We start from the raw sequence: 24,348 nt of genomic DNA, 5'->3' as shown, positions 1-24,348 counted from the left end.
AAATATATATAAACATATATATAATATGATGTTCACACAAGGTCTGAATCACAGAACGTCCTGTTTCACAGAATGTATGGTGGACATTAAGCAATGCATACCTGTACACACATATGTAAGTATTTGCGAGAATATTATATGCATAGAATATCTGCAGAAGAAATTTATAATACTAGTTAGCTCCAGGTAAGGAGAAAGAGACCAAGATACTTGAGCAGTATCTACCATGCAAAGGTACCTATTTCTAATTTGCACAAAGCCCCCCAAATGGACCAATTGAGGCCTGATCGTTCTAAGTCACATATGTAAAACTTATTAAGTGATAATATATACTAGCTGCTATTGTATTCTGTTGTCTCCAGTTCCTTCAGTTACTGAAATCCTGAGCTGCAAATAAAAGTCAGAACCCAAGCCCTGCATGAAAAGCATGGCCACAATAAGAAGGCATTGTCTGTGATAGAATTTGCTTCCCCCATTAGACTGTAAATACCACCAGGCAAGTACCTGCCTTACTCCTGGGTGTTCCTAGCATTTAGTAGCACTTAATAAATATTTGCTGAATGAATGCAAGGATCATTTCATTATTATTATTTTTATTTTAAGGTATCAGCAATAAAAGTTTGAAAATTTTTGTTTGGAGCCTTCCTTCGGAGTCTTCCAACATATCTGTTTCAGTTTGTCAGCTCTCAAACTGAGTTTTCTGTTTTGAGGCCACTTAGATTTACACTGGTGAATCTAGGTCAGTGTTCAGAGTATGTTGCCTCAACAGTCTTAAATTTAGAGAGCAAATCCTCAAATAGTCAAAACTCATTGCTACTGCCATTGAGTCAATTACAACTCGTAGGGACCCTGTAACACAGAGTAGAACTGTCCCATAGGGTTTCCAAGGCTGTAAATCTTTATGGAAACAGACTGCCTCATTTTTCTCATGTGAAGGGTTCGAAGTACCAACCTATAGGTTAGCAGCTGAGTGCTTTAACCACTGCATCACCAGAGTGCCTTCAAATAGTGAAATCAAGCAATAATAACCCCACAGATTCTCTAAACTCATCTCTTCATCATGTTTACCATGTAATCAAACTACATTTTTTCATCCCTGTGGAAGTGAAACTAAACTGCCCTTTCATGGTCTGTTGATCAAGCTTAAGTCTGGTTTCTTTCAAGTTTTCCAGCTAGCCCTTGTCTCTTTACTTTCTTTTATACTTCATAGGACGACTCTGGTTCTTTAAATTAAGCATGCTGGGCTATATAGGTTGCTGTGGGTAACAACTAGAACAGCCTGTAGAGAGAAATATCTGCTGCAGAACCCTCTCCTTATCCTATCCAGACACCTCCCTCTTCTGAACTGGGCATTGGACAGTCAAACCACAGTGCTAATTGCAGTGCAGTTAAAGTCCAGAACAGTCCTCTATGGTGATAAAAACAGGTGCACCTGAGATATCTTTTAATTTCAAAACTTTCAATGGAATCCAGCAAAAGAATCTTTTCAGCTGTTTTCACTTCAATCAATTTAATTTTCCTGTAGTTTTCTGTGGTTTATATAATTAGTCTAAACTAGCACTACGGAAGTAGATTGCCCCATCTTCCTTCCGAGGAGTGGCTGGTGGGTTTGAACCACCATCCTTCTGGTTAGCAGTCAAATGCCTTAAGCACTATACTACCAGAGCTCCCAAAATATGACATAATATGATAAAATCTGATATATCTGACTCCTGGTGGTCATTTATTCCTTCTGTGCTGCTTCTCCTATTTTATTGTTTAGTTAAATTCCTCTTTTCCTCCGAGCTCACCACTGACTGGACTTTTTCACTTGTCAGAACTAAATTTTACAGGTCATGCTGAGAACCTAAACCCCTGTGAATGTAACAGCAAAAAGAAACTCTAGACAAATTCCTCATAAAAGGGCCGCCTCAGTGAGGATAAGCGGCCATTGTTCTTCCTCAGAACAACTAATCTCTTGATAAATATGCCTGCATGCAACCCCCAGAGACTTCTGAAGAGTTCTGTCCTTGGAACATTTCTTTAGTTGCTCCTAGCATGTTTCTTTGTCCCAGAGGGCCAGGTCTTTGATTGATTTTAGCTGCCTATTTTGAGGCTGAAAATGGTACACACTAGGCTGTTAACTGAAAGGTTGGAATTTGACTCCATCCAGAGGCGACTTGGAAGAAAGCCCAGGCAATCAACTTCAGAAAAAATCAGCCATTGAAAACCCTACAGAGCACAGTTCTACTCTGACACACTCTGACACCATGAGTCAGAATTGACTGGAAGGCAACTAGTTTTACTGCTTACTGATTTTCTGCTCTTGTTTGGTGCGAATGTTTCTCATCAGGCCAACTTGCTGGTTTCCTCCAATCTTATCTGAAACCTTCCATCTCCTTTGTAGGCATTCAAGAGATTCTGAAGTGAGATCCTTGGGAAAATGTCAACTGCTGGTGTTTTCCCTCCTTTTGACCACAGTGGGTATTTGTCTTTCCTCTCTCATACTAAGAATCATAAGCCTGAATACCACAATGAATCTGTGCATTGAGAGGCTGATAAATTGGTACATTTAAAATGTAGATTTGATGGAACTCAACTGATTTCTGTTCTCCCAAAGATCTGAGAAACCAGAAATTTCTGATTCTCATGGAACCAACTGTTAACCAGTAAATATACATTTTTTTCCCCAACCACTGGATATATTTCAAGAGCTTTGGTGGCATAGTGCCTAAGCCATTTGACTGCTAACCAGATGATTGGAGGTTCAAACCCACCAGCCTCTCCTTGGAAGGAAGGTTGGGTAATCTACTTCCATAGTGATACCGCCTCAGAAACCCAAGGATGGGTTGCTATGAGTTGGATCCGACTTGATGGCAGTGAGTTTGGTTTTTGGTTGGATATATTTCTCTCAACCTTGTTCACTCTATGCAACCATCCTCTCTAGCTAACTTGTTTCTTTTGATCCTGAAAGGAATTCTCCATTGGATTGTTGAAAATTTTATATCTTGTTTTCCTTGAATCTGTTGACAGATGTAGAAAAAAATGTTCTTGGGGTGGGGGTAGGGGGGAGGTGACCCAACTTTCCAGAGTTTTCTAGAGAGGAAATAAAAATTTCCTTCACCTACAGTGGAAATCTTACAGTTTTGTTTTGTTTTTCCAAAACCATAAGATGGTGGGAAAAGGGGTAATTTTTTGTTCTTATTTATAAATATTGAATAAAAGGTATAAAAGATGTAAAAAGTTTTACCTGCAAAGACTAGTAACAAATAATAAATGAAGAAAACCCATGAAACTACAAAGAAAAAATAAGGTTAAAAAAAAAAGGCAAGGTCTCTTTCTCTTGTAATTTAATTTCTCTGTTTACTGAAAGGTTCAATGTGGCTTTCTATTCCAAATCTTACACTATAAAGATATTTTATTAACCAGTTGTTATTAACCCCAAAACCCAAACCCACTGTCATCAGGTTGATTCTGATTTATAGCGACCCCCATAAGGTTTCCAAGGCTGTAAATCTTTATGGAAGCAAACTGCCTCTTCTTTCTAACACAGAGCAGCTGAAAGGTTTGAACCACTGACTTTTTGGTTAGCAGTCAAATGCCTTAGCCACAGCACCACCAACACTCCTTAGGTTAGGCAAATACTAAAGAAAATGGATAGTCCATTTTTGTCATATAAAAAGACAAAAGTATTTTAGAAAAATACACAAACATAAGTTCAGCATGTTGTTATTGTTGTTATGTGCCATGGAGTCAGACCTGACTCACAGCGACCCCTCCTTGGGTTTCCAAGTCAGCATCACTACAGAAGTGGATTGCCCAACCTTCCTTGCAAGGAGTGGCTGGTGGGTTTGAACCGCCAACCTTCTGGTTAGCAGTCAGATGCCTTAGGCTCTACACTATCAGAGCTCTTAAATTCAGCATAGAAATTATTAAATCCTTCAATCTCTATAAGTAACTTACCAGACTTTTATTTTTTTCCTGAAAGGCTGGGAGTTTTTCATATGCTTTCTGATATGTTATTCCCCTTAAATTTATTGACTCTCTATTTCCTGCTGCTAAACCCACAAGAAATATTTTTTAGATGTTTTCATATGTTGCCTAGAAAGTTAACTCCAGTTTTTTTTTTTTTTGCTGTTGCTCCCCATTCCAATAATTCACTTTATTTTATTTTATTTTTTTATTCATTCAACAAATATTGATTGTCTGCTCTGTTTCAGTCATGAGGTTAGGCTCTAGAAATACCATGGTGAGCAAAAATAGATACAGTTCCTGTTCTTATGGAATTGATAGTCTAATGGGGCATTCAGATATTAAGTAAATAATCATGTGCAGGTATAATTATGAGCTAAGGTTCATGTTCTGAAAAAAAGGACACAGTCCTAGAGAGCTCATACTACAGGAAGCTAACCTAGACTGTAGGATCAGGAGGGCTTCTCTGAGGGGAGAAACAATTGACACATCAAAAACCAAAAGTAGGCTGGATCTATAGCCCAAGATTCAATGTTCTTTCATAATACATTGTGATAAGTCAAACAAACAATTTATTCATTCATTCTAAAGATGAGCAAAACAAAATTTCATCTTGACTGCTTTTTCCCACCAAAAGTCTTTTTTCTCATCTGATGGGAGATTATTATCATTTCCTAAGTAGTTTATATTTTCAGATTTCTTTTCTGGCTATTTCCAGGAATTATTTAAGTAAACAAAAAAATTCCAACATTTCTTCATGGTATTACTTCTCTGCCAAATGAATTATCCTTTGGAAATATTTTCTATCTAAAAAGAGATGTTTTATGGATTATGATTTATTTTAAAAATACATTACATAAATATTATTATGATTATTATTGATTCACAATTTATTCTTTTTCTCCTCTTTGGAAATATATAACAATAAATCAAATTACTCTTCACTTATGTTTCACTGAACAGACTCAGTGATCTCACAAGTCTTTGGTGAGAATGAAGCCTGGTAAAAGTTCACCAATTGTGTTAATATTTTCAAAGAAGCAACTTTTGTTTGGCTTCATGATTTTACTCTATTATTTTTCTGTTTTCTATTTCATTGATTTCTGCTCTAACCTTTATTATTTCCTTAATTCTGCCTGCTTTGGCCTCAATCAATGGAATTTTGTATACCCTGTTCTTAATTTTAAATCCTGGCTCCCTAGCAGTTACCACTGTCTAGCTTAATAGTCAGTCAATAATTGCTCAAATTACTATACTTCTAAGAAATTAATGAAATTTGTAGATTTAGGGTAGAGTATTGGGAAGTGTCCTGAGTTTGGAGTCAGAACACCTGCCAAAGACAGGCTCTGGGCCAATGGACAATTAATTTATCTGAGCCTAAGTTTACCCCAAGGGATAAATTATTTCATTTATAAATAAGTATAAAATGGGATAATACCTACTTGACAAAAACTAACAGGGATGTTGTGAGGCTTAAGAAATAAAGCAAACCAATTATAAATAATACATTTTGGGTACTTAATGTCAGACTAAATACTTTACATTTATTTTTTATGTAAATCACATAACCTATGAGGTAGGTTATTCTTATTTTATTGATATGGTAACTCAGACACAGAGTAGTGATGTGACTTAACCAACATCACACAGCTTGTAAATGTTATAGCCAAGGTTCAAACTTGAAGACTGTGCTCTAAACCATTATGCTTTATATTTTCCAAAAGTAAATAGCTGCTCAAGGGTGATATGCCAATAATATTTAGACCAAGAAAATCTTGCAGCAATAATCAGGAGGTGACATTGTAATATTTGCCTTTCCTAAGATATACTTATGCTTACTGAACCTAAAGGTGATGCTTCTGGTATTCTCAGTGGTTGCATCTCAGCAAAATCATGAGAGTAAAATTTAATGCTGAACCACCATACAAGCCCTGGATTCTGCCTAGTGTGCTTTAGTTAGTAATTGTTTCTTTGTTTCGCCTTAGCCAAACTGGGGGGGAAAAAGGCAGCTGACATTGAACTTGCCTCTCAAATCTGAAATATTTTCTCTGTACCCCTGTGTATCAACCATTGTTAGAAAGAATAAGTGCAAATCAAGGGAATTAAGTTTAATCTCTCTAATAAATAGAGTTTTAGCCATGGTAAGGAAAAATCTCTTCCAGCAGTGCTCTTTGGAAGAAGAGGGATTTACTGTACTCTTTTGCATTATGTCCTGAAGCATTTCAAATAAGGCACTGTCAAAAGAGAACACCATGTCAAGACTGAGCTAACTCTCCTCTAAACTTACAGTATATATTCAATCTCTTATTGGAATTTTTTCCCCCTTTGGCAAAGACTTGCTTTGAATATATAATTTCTTCATTATATGCTGAAAACAACAACTTCAAGATTCTAGATAAGACTATAGTGTCTAGGGATTTTCTTAAAATTTTAGCTCTGGTAGAAGAAAATTGTTATTTCAGGAAAATTTCCAACTTTCGCCAATCCTGGGTGTGATCGGTGTAAACAGTTTGAATAATTCTGAGAAAGAAATTCTTTTCTTTCACTCTCAGCAGGGTTACATGAATTATGAGAGCCATCAGTATTTCCAGAATTCTTCTTGTCATGATGAAACAATTAAGGTAAAATATCAAGTCATAACATACCTCAACATAAGAGGGAAGAGTTTAAAATTAACCACTAATTGTAGTATCTGCTCATCAGCCTTTGATTTGAGCATCTTCTTTTCTACACTCTTACCAGTTTTAGCAATGTGTAGATATCCTGCTATCTTATCTTCCTTCTGAGGCAGCAGTTCTCAGACTTTTTGATCCAATTCAGAGCTTTTGGTTATGTGGATTATATCTATCAATATTTACTGTATCAGAAATTAGGGCCAAGAAATTATTGAAGTGTTGATTTTTTTTAAAAAAATGAAAATAATAAACCCATTATATGTAAATATGAATAGCATATATGTTATGGAAATTAACTATTTCCAAAACAGTTAGATCAAAAAACTGCAAATCATTTTAATCTGGATGATTAGAAAATAGGTAGATTTCCATATATGCTTCTGTGTTCAATACACTATGATACGCTGTTTTGGTTGAAGTATGTAAAGAAAATCTGGATATGCAGTTGGTAGAACCGGGAGGAATACTTTAAGGGCCTATCAGATAATTGTGCCTATTCTTCTGTGCTACTACAGTAAGAATTTTGACAAATGGTAAATTCCTAAAGATTAGTTATAATGTGGAATCTAAAATCATTATTGATGAAATTTTCTTACCCTCGTATATTTCAGTCTATTGTACTTTGGATATTTTACCCATGAATCATTTTGTAATACCATACATTGGCCATTTACAAAACCAAAAAACCAAACTCACTGCCATGGAGTGAAATCCAACTCATAGCGAACCCTCCTCCTTGGGTTTCTGAGGTGGTATCTCTAAGGAAGTAGATTACCCAGTCTTCCTTCCGAGGAGTGGCTGGTGAGTTTGAACTGTGAGCCTCCTGGTTAGCAGTCAAATGCCTTAGGTACTATGCCACAAAAAAATTCACTTACCTATTAAGATCTTCCAACTGTTGACACATTTCATTAAATAATATTTTCAAAAATCCAAATTGTTAATATAAGCACTAATTTCATCAGAAAGATATCATCAGAAAAGTCTTAAAGTATTGGGAAGTTGTCAAGCTCATGGGGCGTATACGTTTTCCAAAATTCTAATTTACCTGAAAACTCAAATTTTATCATTAGCAACAAATATTGTCAGTTGTGTTCATTAAAGTGAATGCTTACATAGTTCATTTTTGAGACAATGTCTCCCAAGTTACTAAGTCTGAAAACCATAATTTATCTCTCAGTCATTAGTAAATGGAGTTCCATGGGGGGAAAAAAAACAAGCCAGTTTAGTTGTACAAGTTCTTTTTCCTTGATAAACCATCATACTTGGATATGCAGCCAAAGTACTTTATGCATACTTCATGTGCTGTCATACAAAATAATCAAAAGAGTATATGGATGGATAGATAGGTGGATAGGCTAAACGATTAGGTATGTCTATGAAATGGGAAGTGTATCCAAGGTCATATATAGGGTTGGCAGACAATGGTCCTATAAGTTTATGTGAATGATCAGAATTCCCAGGTGTATAGTAGAGCTGAAAAGGGGCAAGGTTGTGGTCACTGCTTGCTCACAGTCAGCTACCCAGAGGGACTGAGTAGTTGAACCTGCAGGCTTGGGACCATAGTCGCAGGGGATATCAAGCTCAATTGGCATAACATACTATACAAAACATTGTTCCACCTCCTACTTTGGCGAATAGCGACTGGGATCTTAAAAGCTAGCAAGCTGCCATCTAGATGAACGATGGGTCTCTCCTCGTCAAGAGCAAAGAAGAAAGAAGAAAACCAAAATTAATGGAAACAATCAGTCCTTGCAACTGGTACACCATCCAGTCTGCAACCTATACAACTATGAGACCAGAAGAACTAGATGGTACCCGGCTACCACTGTCATCCACTTGGAAGGGATGTGGGAGATCCTGGATAGAGAGGGAGAACAATGTGGAACAAAACTCAAAATCATTTGGAGGGAAAAAAAAAAAAAGAAGGTTTACTGGTCCAATAGAGCCTAGTGGAACCACTGAGACTATGGCCCCTAGCTGCCCTTCAGGTCTGGAATTGAACCCATACCTGTAGTTTCCAGCCAAACAAAGTACAGGCATGTGAGTTAAACATTTACCTCAAGTAGACACACACCCTGGAGAGAACAATCGTGGGAGAAGGAAGGGCTGCTTATGCACAGGGAGACAGCTCAGGGTGCAGGAGAGTATGGAGGGATGGACACTGGGAAGAGGTAACTATGGGGAGGAAGTGAGAGGGGAGCTGTTGCATTGTGGTAAATTGTGGTCAATGACATGAGACAATGTATATTTGAACTGCTGTATGGAAAGTGAATTTGCTCTGTAAATCTTCACCCAAATCACAATAAATGAAAAATAATAATAATAATCAAAAGATATGTACTCAAGGGTCAAGATTTAATTAAATTAATTTTTACTTCTTCATCAAAGACATTTTCAAGTGAAATAGCCTTTTTTCCCCTGAGATTGTGTGACAGTAAAGAATATAATGACTAGTTTGGTGCCAGTGCCTTGATTTAGTCTAAGACTTCAGCAGTTTTATCTTCCATGTCCACACAAAGACTTGCGTATGAAGGTGGATAGGAGCTTTATTCATAATACCCCAAATGTCAACCAACAGGTGAATGGATAAACAAATTGTATGGTAATGTGACACAGTGAATTACTTTATATGGTTCTTTTAGCCGTGGTCTTTGTGAGTCCCAGAAGATGACTGGGTAGAACTATGCAAATGTGAGGTACTTGTGACCACCAAGAGAATTAAATAGCTTGCTAATAATGGAAATAAGGGAGCTCTGGTAGCATAGTGGCTAAGGCACTTGACTGCTAACCAGAAGGCTGGCGGTTCAAACCCACCAGCCACTCCTCGGAAGGAAGGTTGGGCAATCCTACTTCCGTAGTGATACTGCCTCGGAAACCCAAGGAGGGGTCGCTATGAGTCGGGGCCGACTCGACGGCACATAACAACAACAACAACAACAATGGAAATAAGGTACAAGGCACCCTCATGGGAGTAGGACCATGGAAATAAGGTGTATGAACCCTAACATGGGGATTGGTCAGTTTTGCCCTCTCTCTAGTCTTAAAATGAGCCATCCCAGAGGTGGAAAGGGGGGATCTCACTATCATTAAGAAAGAGCCAACCGGAATGGAGTGTGTCAATGGACCTGAATTCCCTGTGCTGGACCTCCTTGGTAGAGAGACAGAACAGTGAAATGGCACAGAGAGGTGGCAGCGGAGGAAACAGAACCAAGGAACCAAGAGACTGGCACAAGACAAAGTGGTAGTCTTCTTGGCCACGGAGTGAAAAAGCTGAGAACCTTCAGGCAGGAGGCTTGCTTGTGGAGTGGGGTGCCTCTTTGGGCACCTATTGGCAAAGCTAAAAGAACTTTGTAACACTGGCCCAAGCAGGGCAAAGGCCAACCCCTGAGAGAAGCGTGCATGTGGCACATCTGAAAAGAAGCTGTCCTGATTGAAGAACTGTATCTGACTTGTTTCTGATTGTGGATTATAACCTGTTACTTTCCTAATAAACCTCATAATCGTGAGTATTGTCTGTGAATTCTGTGTAACCATTGCAATAGATTATCAAACTCACCAGAGAAGTAGAGAAGGCTGTGGGAGGAATGGTTGGTGTTAAAATTGGCAAAAAGGTTGGGGGGTGATGGGATTTATCTGATCTCTACATCATAGGAGTCAGCCTTGGGCTGATGATGCTGATGGTGAATCTGTCTTCCCTTTATAAAGTTAGGTACATCCATTAAATGTAAAACTGTTCAACAATAAGAAGGAATGAACTACTGATACACTCAACAACATGCGTAAATTTAAAAATCATTACACTTAATGAAAGAAACTGGACCAAAAAAAAAGAGTATTAATCTATTTATCTAAAATTCTGGAAAATATAAACCAAACTACAGTGACAAAAAGCATATCAGAAATTACCAAAAGATGGGGGGTGAAAAGAGAGATAAATTACAAAGGACAGGAGGAAATTTTTAGGGTTGAGGATAATTATTCTTTTCCTCATTCTGGTAATAGTTTCAGGGATATATATATAGGGTCTGGTGGCATAGTGCCTAAGGCATTTGACTGCTAACCAGAAGGCTGGTGGTTCAAACCCACCAGCCATGCCTCGGAAGGAAGATTGGGCAATCTATTTCCGTAGCAATACCACCTTGGAAACCCAAGGAGGGGCTGTTATGAGTTGGATCCGACTCAGGAGCAATAAGTTTGGGTTTGGGTTTTGGTATATATACAGAGAGAGAGAGGTCAAAATTTATCAAATTGTACACTATAAACCAATATGCAAGGAGCTCTAGTGGCGTAGTGGTTAAAGCATTTAGATGCTAAACAAAAGGTCAGTAGTTCAAACATACCAGAAAGATAAGGCAGTCTGCTTCCATAAAGATTTACAGCCTTAGAAACTCTGTGGGACAGTTCTATTCTGTCCTAAAGGGTCTCTATGAGTCAGAATTGACTAGATGGCAGTGGGTTGTTTTTTTTTGTTGTTGTTGTTGTTGTTGTTGTTTACTGTACATCAATTTTACCTCAATAAATTTGTTTAAAAAAAAAAAAACTGAACTAAAGACCTATAGAATGTCATGGTGTGTTGTTAATCAAGAGCAATTAAAAGAAACCATGGGTGAATGATTAAAAGCCTGAGGGCAACTACCCCAAAAAAAATCATGGTCCCCTTCTTGTTTCTGGACCTGAGCCAGCTTTCAGATTCAGAGCCCACTGACTGAAGAAGAGGCTGGTCCCCCAAAACAAAAGCTCTACACCATAGCATGTTTATGGTAATGATTCTCCCAGACCTTTCCCAAAGCAAGTTCTGGATATTTACTCAGGTAACAGTACACAGGGGAAAGAGGAATATCGAGACATTTTGAGGATTGTGGAATGTAGGGTCTGATCTGACATTAATATCTGAGAATATGAAGCATTATCATGGTCCCCTTATTAGAGTAGGGGTTTGGGTGCCAGATAATAAATAGGGTCCAGTGATCATTTCCCTAGTCACCGAACTTTGCAGTTAGCAAAACCCCTTATTGGTTTCTTAACCCATGGAGTTACAGAAAACCAAGTGGAAGCTTGAAATTGGCCCTTCCTATCCTGCCTCAGCCAAGAGAGTAAATAAAATACTGCATCCTGAGGAATAGCAGAGATTCAAGTCCTTAATGACCAAATTTAATTCACCAGTCTGTTCCCTGTGAAAACCAGAAGTATCCTGAAGAATGATTACAGACTACCACACATGTATAAATTATCACTCATAACAACTCTATGAGGTAATTATGAGTATATTCTCACTTTACAGTTGCACTGAGACATAAATAACTTACCCAAGGCCACACAACTAGTAAGAGGTAGTAGTAGCTAGGCAGCACGGCATGTGACTATGTAATATTAATCACTTTTTTACATTGCCTTTCCATATACAGTTGTTCTTCAGCTAGGAAGTGGCAGATTTCTGGTGTGTGGCCTGTCCAATACACACGCCTGTATACACACATATACACATACACATGCAGAGAGAAGATCATTTATCATCTAGATAAAGTGTTTGCACAATTTCCTTTGTGGTTGACTCTAGTGCTTAACAGTTCTCTATGGTGAGCCTTAAAGTCCCCTACTGTGAAGGTGTGCCTAAAATCCTTTTGCTTTGTTCGCAGTTGAAAATAAATAGCATTTAGCCCTAACAGTCACATTACTGGCTCCAGGAGGACACTAGTTCAAATCAGAATCATAAGACTAGTTTTAGTGGATTCCAGAGGAATCTTAATTCCTGGCTACTGCCACCAAACTAGCTAATCCTCTGGGGCACCTCTAGGTTATAAACAGTCCACTCAAACACTTCCTGATAGGGAACAAAAGTTCAAGTTCAAACTGCCCTCTTGTGGTGAAATATTGGTGCTGGGTCTCAGAGCTCCAACCTGTAGCGTCAGTGCCTTTTGGAGTTTCTCACTTCTTCTGGCAACCAGTAAACCCAAAGAAACCCACTGCCATTGAATGGATTCTGACTCCTAGCAACCCTGTAAGACAGAGTAGAACTGCCTCATAGGGTTTCCAAGAGCTGTAAATCTTTATGGAAGCATACTGCCTCATATTTCTCCCATAGAACAGCTGAGCTGGTGAGTTCAAACTGTCAACCTTTTGGTTAGCAGTTGAATGCTTTAACCACTGAGCCACCAGAGCTCCTCTGGCAATCAGTAGGGGGGTTGGAACAACCTAATCCATGGCAGTGGATTTGGTTTTGGTAAACAGTATGAGGAGAAGGGACATGTAACAGGCAGTTCACCTAAATTCCAGTTCCTCTTAGACTTTTGAGGAGTTAGTGGCAGTGTGGGTCAGTCATATGGAGGAAAATTAAACAACCTTTCTAGCAATATCTATGATGGTTCTGTCTAACTCAAACACTGATGAAATATTATTGAAAATTGGTGCAACAGTTATGCACTGAGCGGCTAACTAAAATGTTGGCTATTCAGACCCACCCTGCAGCTTCTGCAGGAGAAAGACCTGATGATCTGCTCCTATAAAGATTAAAAAAAAAAAAAAAAACTCACTGCCACCGAGTAGATCCTGACTCATAGTGACCCCCCACCTTGGGCTTCCGAGGAGGTATCACTACCGCAGTAGATTGCCCACTCTTCCTTCTCATGAGTGACTAGTGGGTTTGAACTACCAGCCTTCTGGTTAGCAGTCAAAAGCCTTAGGCACCATGCCACCTATAAGGCAGTTCTATTCTGTCACATGGGGTCAGAATGAATCCAAATCAACTCTACTGCACACAATAACAATCTACTTTAAAACATGTTACTTTATGACTTATAATTGAAAGCATGACCTTTAAATATAGTTTACATTAAATAGTGAGTTTTATTAAATACCTACCTTCCAGTTAAAGAAAAAGAACATTACATTACCTAAAATGGGCCTCTGTGCCCTTCCCTGATTGTATCTCCTTTGCTGTCATCAGAGGTCATCACTACCCTGGATTTTGTCTTTATGGTATCTCCTGGCTTTTCTTTTGAGTTTTACAAATACACATTTGTATGCCTGCCCTTACCATTTGCACATGGATCCTGAAAATGTTCAATATAGAACTACCATATGACCTAGATAGTCATTCCATTCTTAGGTATATACCAAGAGACTTGAAAGCAGTGACATGAACAGACACATGTACATCAACATTCACTGTAGCACTTTTCATAGTAGCCAAAAGGTAGAAAAACCAAACTGTCCATCAGCAGATGAATGGATAAATAAAATGAGTTCTACACATACAGTGGAATATCATTCAGTCATAAAGAGAAATAAAGTCCTAATACATGCCACAAAATGAATGAACCTTGAAACATTCTGCTGTGCAAATCAGTTATTCACAAGAAGACAAATACTGTATGATCTCTTATGGGAAATAAGCAAATACATAGAAACCAAAAATGATTAGTGATTATCAGGGGTAGGAGGGAGAGGAAAGGGAGGTTGTGCTTAGGAGGCAGTGAGTTTATGTTAATGGTGGAGGAATCATTGGAAAGAGGAGAATGACAATGGTTGTACGACTTGAAGAACACACTCAGTGTCACTGAATTATACACGCAGAAATTGTTAAACTCAGGTATGTTTTCTTGTGTATATTTTCACCACAATATATCTGAAAATATATATTAGACTGACCCAAAGGGGGAAAAAAAGAGTACAGGGAAACCCATGCACCATATATCCAAATGTGAAAATTTATAAATTAAACTAGCCAAGTTTTAATAATAATAAATATGGTCTATCTTCCTGCCTTGAAAATTGAACATTCCAAATGACCTTGAAAGCCAAATTTCTGTGATTAAATGACTCTCTAAACAATTTTTAAACTTAATTGGCCGTTTTGATTTCATCTACTGTGAAATGATTGGTTGAGTATTTTGTGATTTTTCTAATGGATTGTCTTTTAATTATTGATTCATAGGATGATTTTATATATTCCAAACATTGATTCTTGTCCAGTTACAAGTGTTGCAAATATCTGCTCCCAGATTGGGCTTGCATTTTCAGGATCTTTATGGGTCTTCTGAGAACAAAACATCTAAATTTTAATGCAGCTGAATTAATGAATCTTCTCTAAAGTAGTTAATATACCTACAAGTTTGAAATGGTATGTGACACATATTAAGTGTTTCTTGTAATTTTTATATTATTTTCTTTTACCATTCAAACATTTTCTATCTTGTTTCAAAAAATCCAGAAGTCAAGGCGCTCTGGTGGCATAGTGCCTAAGGCATTTGACTGCTAGCCAGAAGGCTGGCGGTTCAAATCCACCAGCTCTAGTGCTGTAGAGCTACCACCTCAGAAACCCAAGGAGGGGTCGCTATGAGTCAGTAACAACTCGACGGCAGTGACATATATCACATAGATGAGATATACCTTCTGATAATATTTTCTGAAAAAAGATATTTGTCCTTTACTTATAACTCTCCAATCCACATGGCACTGATTTTTTTAAAAAATAATAGCTTTAATGAACTATAATTCACATGCCATAAAATTTAACCTTTTAAAGTATACCATTCAATGAGTTTTAGTATATTCACAAAGTTGTGCAACCATTACCACTAATTCCGGTACATTTTCATCTTCCCAAAAAGAAATCCCAAAGGCATTGATTTTAATGTATGGCATATACATTAAAATGTATTTGTGTGTGTGTGTATGTATATATATGTATACATATATACATATGTGTGTGTGTGTGTCTTCAATTGTTCCAGCACTGTCTGAGTCACCTAGTGTTGCTATAATGGAAATGCCACAAGTGGATGGCTATAACAAACAGAAATTTATTCTCTTAAAATTTAGAAGCCTAGAAGTCCAAATTCAGGGCTCTGGCTCTAGGGGAAAGCTTTTGCTGCATCAGCGCTGGGGGAAGGCCCCTGTCTCCTCTCCACATCTGTAGGCCCAGCGTCCCTTCGAGGTCTCCATGTGTTTCTCCATCAATCTTCCCCTGAGTCTATGAGATTCTCAGCACAGGGACCCTCGGCCCAAAGGATATGCTTGCTGCCGGCTCTTCTTTCTTGGTAGTATGGAGGTCCCTTCCTCTCTGCTTGATTCTCTCTTTTTGTCTTTTGTAAGATAAAAGGTGATGTAGGCCAGACCCTATGGAAACTCCTTTTACAAAGATAGGATCAGGGCTGTGTAACCTGAGTTAGGATGGTAACTTAAGTAAGGGTGATGCATACCACCCTAACCCTGTAGTGTTAACATAACAAACATAACCTAATCCTCCTTAACATAACCCAATCCTGCCTCATTAACCACAGGCAGAGGTTAGAATTTACAACACCTCACAAAATGGAGGAAATTACACAATACTGGGAATCATAGCCTAGCCAAGTTGACCCATATTTTGGGGGAGGGGGGAACATAATTCAATTCATGACAAGCACCATTTCTATTCTTTCCCCCACTGATTTGCAACATCATCTTTGTCACAAATTAAGTTTTCATACCTGTGTGGATTTGGTTTTGGTCTCTCTATTCTCTTCTATTGGTCTAATTGTCTATCTAAGCATTAATATATTCAGAGATAATTACTATTAAAGCAATTACTATTAAAGGGAGCTCAACCATTTGGTTATCCTTCCTCAAGAGTATCTTGATTACTATTGGCCCTTTGTACTTCCATATAAGTTGTGGAAACAACTTATCAAGTTCCACAGAAATGGAGGCTTAGTTAAAATTGTCTTACATCTACACACCAGTCAAGGAAAATTAATTTCTTTAGTACATTAACCCTTTTGTTCCATAAAGACGGTATTACTATCTATTTATGTATTTAGGTTTTTAAAGTTTTATAATTTTTCATAATTGCTTTATGTTTACCCCTAGATGTCTCATATATTTATTGTATTTATTCCTTGCTACTGAAAATACTATTTTTAAAAAAGTATTTTTCTACCATTTGTTGCTTGTATATAGTTGCACATTGTTTTCATATGCAACAATCTTCCTCAAATTTATCTATTTTAATTTTCCATGTAATTATATCCTTAAGTAATAAGAACTTTGCTTGTTTTATTCACCTTATAATTTTAGTTTCTTTTTAAGCTTAAATGTGTTGGTTAGGCCCACCAGCACAAAGATGAGTAGACATGCTATAGCATGTTCCCCATATTGTTACCAAGTTCAAAGGAAATACATTTTACCTTTCCCTTTTGATGTTTGCTATAGTTTTGCAAAATATAGACTATACTTTTTTTAAAATCTTTTCTATTTCTCCTTTGGATGAATTTTTTCATAAATGGATGTTGAATTTTATTAAATACTTTTCTGCATCAAGTTAGATGATCACATGATTCTGTTTCTAATCTGTTAATGTGGTAAATTATATTACCATATTTAATCAAGTCAAAGATTCCATGGGCTGTAAAACAAACTCCTGAGGAAGGATAACAGAATGATTGTGCTTGCTTTAATAGTAATTATCTCTGCACATATCAGTGCATAGATAAGACAAATAGACCAATAGAAGGCACTAGAGACACAAAAACCAAATCCACACTTATTTTATGTTCCAATGAGAAAGGGGAAAAAGTTCAATTGAAGATGCGTTTATAAGAAAAAAAGGGGATCTTAGAATTGATAAAAATTACAAAGTCTCTTCCTGGAAAATGGCAGCACAGCAGTTCTATACTCCCGTCCCTCACATGATCACAAGGAAAACCAACAGAAAGTAGAATCAACTCTGTGAAAACTCTGAAAAGCAATTGGAGGTTTGTAGGAACTAAGCAAATACTGATAAGAACACTCCTAATTTTGCTACCCACTGATAAATTTCATGGCATAGGACCAGGCAGTATTTTGTCTGGTTATAAATAGGGTCGCTAAGATAACCACTATGATATTTTGTATGTTTTAAAAACATTTCTCTAAGTAGTTGTTTCCACATGGTGCTGTTCAGGTTTTTATAGGTAGATGGTAAGAGAATGACTGAGCAGTGCTCTGGACACACTTTGACTTAACCTGAGCAGTTTTGCTTTTACCTGATTAACATTTTTTTTTTTTTTTTTAAGATTTTGTTTGAATGAAGGATTTTCAGCTAAAAATGCATGAAAATTATTTTTTCCAAAATATTGTTTCTGTGGAATATAAGTGAAATATCCCAATGTTTCAGGCATTCTTCTATTATTTTAACATTTGGATTGGTTTCAGTTTTTCCTGTGGTAAATAATGCTACAGTGAACAGCATTCCAGATGAAATATTGCAACCATCTTTGACAATTTTTGTGCAGTATTTACAGTCTTGAATGAATTTGGATGCTATCTTTTTCTGCATTCTGAAATAAAACAAAAACCAAACCCACTGCCACTGAGGCCATTGTGACTCATAGCAACTCCACAGCACAGAGTAGAACTGCTCCATAGGATTTCCAAGGCTATCCATCTTCACAGAAACAGACTGCCTCATCTTTTTCTTGTGGAGTGGTTGGTGGGTTCAAACTGCCTTTTGGTTAGCAGCCGAATGTTTTAACCATTACGCCACCAGAGCTCCTTGTATTCTGAAACAGATGTTTTAAATAGTAATTATCTGTACCTCAATGGTTAGCTAAATCCTACCAATAAAACTATCTGCTACTCATGGATATTTGTTAACATGTTGAATTTCTTGTATGGCTTCATCATTTCAACAAATATTTAATGGCCTACTATGTGTCAGACACTGTTCTAGGTGCTGAGAATACAGCACAGGAAAAAGGACACAAAAATCCCCCCAACACCCACTCAAAGCAGGGAGGCAGACAATGAAAAAGAGAAATAAAATTAAAGATGTGATAATAAAAGGAAAAAAAGGGGGCAGGGAGAGAATATGGAAAATGGCATGATGAGTTGTACCCTTAGGTCAGGAATGGTCTCTCTGAGCTTACATTTGAGTAAAGATGTGAAGGAAGTCCAAGAATGAAGATCATAACTATGATAGTTGGACCTGTGTTGTTAACTTGGGTGAACCACAATTCTGTGTAGTTTAAGCAATTGTGATGTGGGTTGTTCCAGTGATGGGATCAGATGTATATGTTTTGAGCGGCCAATCCATGGAAAGGGAGTTTCCCTAGGGGTGTGGCCTGCTTCCAGTATATTTATGGACATCCTGGGAAAAGAGACACTCTTCTGTGGATCAGGATTCTGTCGTGCTTCCTATAACTGTCTGTGAGCTAACAATCCACCATTCAACCTGGAGATCTTGGATTCGTTGTTCATTGGAGTCAACAGCCAGTATACTGCCAGCCAACTTTGAGCTCCTCATCCCCTGAAGCTGCGTGAGTCGAGAAAAGCCTCCAGCTTGACTTTTGATCCAAGAACTTGGGACTTGCCAGCTTCTATAAGTGTGTGAGCCATTTTCCTAAGATAAATTTCCCTTTATATATATATATAAGCTTTACTGGTTTTGTTTCTCTAGAGAACCCAGTCTAACACAATAGGAGAGAATAGCCAGGAGAAAGAGGTAAGTGTGCCTGGTATGTTCAACTGTAGGTGAAGAATGGTGAAGTAAAGGCAAAACAGAAGAGGAGAGCAGCAAGGTAAGAAGGTGCCAGATTACACAAGATCTTATAGGCCATTTAAGCACTTTTGACCATTATTATGAAATGAATAGTTATTTGGGTGTTTTAAACAGAAGATCACCCAATTACTCTGTTGAGAGTCTACATATCCTCTGACTTTCTCCTTCCAGTCTTTAACTTCTCTGGGTCCTTCCACATTTTATGTAAACTATATATAATTCCCTTATCAAGTATCTTATTCCTGTAATATTTCTAGTAGCTCTGATTTTCAAAACTAAGCCCTCACTGATAGTTTTGGTACCAGAAGTTACAGTTTTGGCACCAGAAGTGATAGCAAACTTTAACAATGAGAATCTGGAATTCTCTGCCTAGATTAAAAGGTATTAATATCCCAATTACTATAAGTGGAACATTGACAGCCCATGGTAAAAGTTACTTATTATTTGTAATCACTTGTTTTGTTAGCTAATATCTAGTCCCAAGGATGACCTGCATTAAATGAGAGGTGCCAAAATGTCATTTGTATATAAGGAATGGTATTCTAAGACTCAAGGAAATAGAAATGGTGGAATTATTACTTATGTATGACCTGTTCACCCAAATCTTATGTTCAGAAGCATTCAGAAGATATTCTCTTCATCAAGGCTTAAAAAAAAAAAAATCATTGGTGCAGGGAGTAATACATCTTTGAAAGATCTGTAATGTCTCTTCCTACAGGTTAGAAATGGTAGTAAGAAACACCCCCATTAAAATTGGCTCTTTAAATTTGATAGAAAATGGAGTGGCAGGAGACAAGTGGAAAGCCTTAACATTCAGAGTGAGTTTGGCTACCATAATGGACAACAAGGCAAGGGCAGTCATCAAAATGGTTTCAACTACAAAAATCTTTGGTATCAATTTTTAAAAAAGATCAGACTTACTGGTGATAGAGATTGAGTCTATAGGCCTTAGTCATCCTTTGGGCCTGGAATTTAAGTCACTACAGGCTTCCAATGGCCAAGTAAAGGCAAAACAGAAGAGGATAGCAGCAAGGTAAGAAGATCTTATAGGCCATTTTAAGAACTTTTGACCATTACCATGAATTAAATGAATAGTTATTTGGGTGTTTTAAACAGAAGATTACCCAATTACTCTGTTGAGAGTCTACCTATCCTCTGAGAAGCATATAAAGTGAAAAATTACACCAGGTAGGAACACTCCTTATAACAACCAATCATGGAAGATCAGGAGGGCAGTATTTGCACAGGGAGATAGCTCAGAGGGCAGGAATGTATAGGAAAGAAGGACACAGGGAGGAAGTGGGAAGAGAGCTGTTACATTATGGGAATTGCAACAGATGTCATAAAACAAAATATGTATGTATGGAAAATGAATTTGCTCTATAAACTTTCACCCGAATCACAAAAAGAAGAAGAAAAAAAAAAAAAAACTTTGGGTGCTGATTTTATTGATCCCTAGAAATGAAATTGAGAATAAAGCTGCTAAAATCTTGATTTATATAACAAAACAACGAAACAATAAGAGGCCTGGCATTAAACAGCACTGCATAGTCACAGGACCTTATTCCAATTTCTAGACATAGACAGCACATAGAACAAAGATCCTTCACTCCAATGAAGGTGACTTCCCTTGACAAAAGACCCTGCAAGACTGCCAAAATTCTGCACAGATTTTCCTAGTCTTATCCAAAAACATCTGCAGTCATTTATTAGGGTGATTGTACGCTACGAAAAATGAAATATTTACTTTGGGAGATTTCTTTTTAGGTCCCTAGGAATTAGTGTTAATTGGTTTACCAATCAGAGTAGAGGATTAGAATGATCAAGTAATTAATGACATTCTGGCTCAGACTCATCTCATAGCGAGTGGGTGGATTTCTGGACCATTTCATGGTTATTGTAGGTCTAGTAAATGAAAGTCCAATTTTTATCACAATAGTCACAGCCCCTTGCCCATTGTAGATTGTATATAATATGCTGGAAATAATCATAGCCTTGATCAGAGATGGTCCCAAAGGATAAGTGGGAAGGGACATTATCCCAGTATGCAGACCTTTGAGTGGTATTTTTGGTTGTCTATTTTGGAGTCATCTTTCAGTGGTTTGCATCTTTCTGTGATGCTGGAAGCTATGCTACTGGTATTTCAAACATTAGCAGTGTTACTCATGGTGGGTAGGTTTCAGCAGAGCTTCCAGACAAAGACAGACTAGGACAAAGGACCTGACAACCTACTCTTCTGGAAGAAGTGGCCAGTGAAAGTGTTATGAATAGCAGCAGAACAATGTCTGATACAGTGCTGGGATGAGCCCCTCAAGTTGGAAGGCACTAAAAATACAACTGGGAAAGAGCTACCTCTTCAAAGTAGAGTCGACCTTAATGACATGGATGGATTTTGGCACTTTCATTTGCTGATGTGGCATGATTCAAAATGAGAGAAAACATCTGAAAACATCCATTAATAACTGGAATGTGGATTGTATGAACAAGAAGTTGTCAAAAACGAAATAGAACATGTGAAGATCAATATCCTAAGTATTAGTGAGCTGAAATAAACTGGTATTGGCCATTTTCAATTGGACAATCATATGGTCTATGCTGGGAATGACAAATTGAAGAGGAATGGTATCACATTCATCATTAAAAAGAACATTTGGGATCTATCCTAAGGTATAATGCTGTCAGTGATAGGATAATATCCATACACCTACAAGGAAGACGTGTTAATAATTATTATCTAAAATTATTCACCAACCACTAATGATAAGGATGAAGAAATTGAAGATTTTTACCCATTTCCACAGTCTGAAGTTGATCAAACATGTGATCAAGGTACATTGATAATTATTGGTGATTGTAATGCAAAATTTGGAAACAAAAAAGAAGGATCAACAGTTGGGAAATACGGCTTTGGTGATAGAAACAATGCCAGATACAAATGACAGAGTTTTGAAAGATGAACCACCTATTCATTGAAAATATCTTTTTTCAACAACATTAACAGTGATTGTACATATGGACCTCACCAGATGGAATACACAGGAATCAAATCGACTACATCTTTGGAAAGAGATGACAGAGAAGCTCAATATCATCAGTCAGAACAAGGCCAGAGGCTGACCGCAGAACAGACTATCAATCGCTCATCTGCAAGTTAAAGTTAAAGCTGAAGGAAATGAAAACAAGTCCACAAGAGCCAAAATCTTGCAAATAAATATCCCACCTGAATTTAGAGATTACCTGAAGAATATATATGATGCACTGAACTTCAGTGACCAAAGACCACACAAGTTGTGGGATGACATCAAGAATGTCATACATCAATGTTTCTACAAATGTATCTGTATGTTCTGTATGAATTCCCAGGTATATAGTAGAGCTGACAAGGGACAAAGTCAGCTGACAAGGTTATAGTCACTTCGTGGCCACAGCCAGCTACCCAGAAGGAGTGAGTAGTTGGACCTGTGGGCTCGAGACCATAGTTGCAGGGGACATCAAGCTCAATTGGCATAACATACTACACAAAAACATTGTTCCACATCCTACTCTGGCAAGTAACGACTAGGATCTTAAAAGCTTGCAAGCAGCCATCTAGGTGAAACAATGGGTCTCTCCACATCCAAAGCAAAGAAAAATGAAGAAAAACAAAGATGCATGGACCAAGAGACTGGTACACCATGTAATTCTCAACTATACAACCATGCGACCAGAAGAACTAGATGGTGCCTGGCTACCACTGTCAACCACTCAGAGGGGGATCTATGTAGGAGATACTGGATACAGTAGGAGAACAATGTAGAACAAAACTCAAAATCATTAAAAAAAAAGGGGGGGGGGAACAGGTTTGCTGGGCTGATAGAGCCTGGTGGAACCCCTGAGACTAGGGCCCCTAGTTACTCTTCAGGTCTGGAATTGAACCCACTCCTGCGGCTTCCAGCCAAAAGAAAGACAGGCACATGAGCTGAACATTTACATTAGGTAGATACACTCCTTGGAGAGATCAATTATGGGAGAATAGAAGGGCTATGTATTCACAGTGAGACAGCTTTGGGGGCAGGAGTGCATGAGAGGGAAGGACACAGGGAAAAGGTAACTATGGGGAGAAAGTGGGAGGGGAGCTGTTGCATTGTGGGAAATTGCAGTCAATGTCATGAGACAAAGTATATGTGAGCTGGTGTATGGAAAGTGAATTTGCTCTGTAAACTTTCACCCAAATCACAATTTAAAAAATAAGAAGAATGTCATACATGATGAAAGCAAAAGGTCATTAAAAAGACAAGGAAAGAGGAGTTCCCGCAAGATGGCGGACTAGGCAGGACTACACAGACCCTCTTCAACAAAGAAAAGGGAAACCAATTAACACAGACACAGAAGATAATCTTGGACCCCTGAGGCTTGAAGGGAAGGATACAGAATTAGACTAAACCCCAACTAGCAGAAGAATTTGTGTGAAAATACCAAAAAAGGAGACATGGGGAGTTGCGGTCTGGCAGGGACCTGAGCGCCCCTGACGGCACAAACTACTTGGACATTCGCAAGTGGTGGTAGGACCTAAAAATTAACCTAAAAATCACCCGGCTAGCCAGGGACTGCACGGACTGTGCACGGTGGCTGGGGAACAAACAGAGAAAGTGAAGAGAAAGGTGGGCTGAGCTATGGACTTTTGCCAGTCTGGAAGGCGCTGCCATTTTGAAGGTTTAAAAAGTGGCTTGACTATTTTGGATATTTAAAGAGACAGTTCTCTCGCAGATATCTGGGGCTTAAGATCACGTTCTGCTTTCCAGCAACCCCAAGGACACTCGGGGCCTACAAGACTGAAAAGGTAGCACATTCTTCTGGTTACTACACCCTACACCCGCTTGGTGAACGGAGGTGTGGCCATCCCCACTCCCACCTACCTTCTGGGCCCGCAGGAACTCCATCACAGTCTGTGTGCTCAGACGGAGGCTGGGTATCCTACGCAGTCCTCCACCAATTTTTTTTCTCTTTTCTTTTAAATTTTTTTTCTTTTTCACTTTCTTTTTCCCAGTGATTAGTTTGCCTGTATTTGTCCATTTCAAACCAACTAATATTATTAATACCTTTGTCCTTTTTATTATTATTCTTAACTTCCCCTACCAGGTCCTAGTTTTCAGCAGTTTTCTTTTCCCTGTACCTGGTTGAAATTCTGTCCCCAATCCCCAATTTTTGTTTGTTTGTTTGTTTTTT

This window comes from Orycteropus afer, unplaced genomic scaffold (genome assembly GCF_000298275.1).
Source record: "Orycteropus afer afer isolate SDZICR_OR568_19922 unplaced genomic scaffold, OryAfe1.0 scaffold00254, whole genome shotgun sequence".
NCBI classification, from domain to species: domain Eukaryota; kingdom Metazoa; phylum Chordata; class Mammalia; order Tubulidentata; family Orycteropodidae; genus Orycteropus; species Orycteropus afer.
Note: the sequence above shows the minus strand (reverse complement) of the source record.